At 42.2% G+C, this 1,679-nt stretch overlaps 1 long non-coding RNA gene across 1 annotated transcript; it reads left to right on the top strand.

The window, feature by feature from the left end:
• The first annotated feature begins 278 nt into the window (after window positions 1-278).
• On the top strand, window positions 279-908 carry LOC123411143. Its single transcript, XR_006613194.1, has 2 exons — window positions 279-467; window positions 638-908. It is a non-coding gene; the product is annotated as an uncharacterized LOC123411143 (long non-coding RNA).
• The last annotated feature ends 771 nt before the right edge of the window (window positions 909-1,679 follow it).

The following is a 1,679-nucleotide window of genomic DNA, read 5'->3' as shown; positions in this document are numbered from 1 at the left end:
ATAAGGATTTGATATCTACTAAATTTTTATTACAATTAATAATGCATTTATTTACATCATTAACTATGAATACAAAAGTTAATATGGTATCTTCTAATAGCTAATGCATCCCTCGTATCAGTCCCGGATCTTTATTTGCATCAAATTTGATTGCCCAAATATTGATTGATTAGATAAATAATATATTGATATAGAATATATTATTAATTACCATTAAATAATTGACTCAAATAAGATACGATATGTATCTATATAACAATAGAAGAGGTGAACACTACCACAAAGAAAAAGTATACGTTAAGCACATCGATCATTGAAAAGGTACTAGGTTGTTGCCCCGGGATAAAACTAAGAAAGAACTAGTGCCTCTCCAAATGACTATCTTCAAGAATAAAGCAAGCGCCCTGTTTTTGGCAACTCTCATGGTCATGGGTACTCTTCTCTCATCATGCGACGCGAAGAACGAGGTTACGTTATTTTACATATCTTTCTCATTCACTTTGATCATTTGATTGTCATGCTTATTTAAATGATGAGGTTCCCAATAAAACTAGTTTATATTTAGCAATGCTAATATCTAAGATGGCAAACTATCTGGCACATAATTGGCCTAATCAAATGTGTTAATCTGGTGCAGATACAAATAGATGCTCTCCCCCTACCGGCGAAGTGCTACGAGTTGGATTTTCCTAACTGCACATTGGAATCATGCAAGAAATTTTGCAAGAACGATGGAGGACAATGCACTTCCTCTGATGGTTGTTGCTGCCCCGTTGGCTAAGCAATAACTAAAATGTTGAAGATATGGTTTGCATAATAAAAGAAATCCCTACATGCATAGCATATCTATGTATGTGCTTGTTCTTGAACTTCCTAATCCTATTTATAAACTAGAATTAAAGCAAGCATATTCTTTCTTCGGTATCGCGATTGACGTGGTTGGAGCTACACTAAAACCCTTCATTCCTAAGGGCATCTCTAACGCCCACCCTCAAACCGCCGGCATACGTTCGGGTCGCGTGGTTCGGGTGTGTTTTGCCATCTAAGACGGGCCTGTATCAATATGCTCAGTGGTCCAAACATATTTTTTCCCAAAATTGCGGAACAATAGGGGGCTTTGCGGGCGTCCGAACCTATGCCACACCCGCGTTTGACTGCCCTGGCCAACCAAACAAATCTACCAGCCTCTCTCACGCTTTGCATCGAACGGACGACCACTTGCGGTGCCACATTCATGTAGGCCCACAATATGTAGCGGCCGACATTGATGCCATGATTTTACCTTACGGAAGAGCATCACTAACAAGTGCGCCCTCAGGTGTCGTTGTTTCAATGTAGATACCATGTCCCGAGAAACCATCTCCATCTGCCTGATCTGGCCTTGGCTATCTAAATTGCGTGTCGACGACGCATAGAGTGGCACTCCCGCTTCCCAAGCACCATCACGCCCCCTCCCGTGACCGTACATGTCCTTAATCCCTTCCTCCTCTCCGTTCCCAACGGCGATGTTGAAGTCCTGGTTCCCCATGCCAACTGATGGAGGCGATGGAAGTTCTTCGTCTAGCGGTTCTTTGCACCGTTGACCTCGCTTTAAGGGAAATTCGGCATCCATGGGACTCGGCAAGGAGGATATTTTCATCTCCATCCATAACTAGGTGGACCATATGCCGCTGTAGTAG

The sequence above is a fragment of the Hordeum vulgare genome, chromosome 7H (genome assembly GCF_904849725.1).
Source record: "Hordeum vulgare subsp. vulgare chromosome 7H, MorexV3_pseudomolecules_assembly, whole genome shotgun sequence".
NCBI lineage: Eukaryota > Viridiplantae > Streptophyta > Magnoliopsida > Poales > Poaceae > Hordeum > Hordeum vulgare.
The sequence above is the reverse complement of the archived record's forward strand: the minus strand, read 5'-3'. Positions and strand labels throughout refer to the sequence as shown.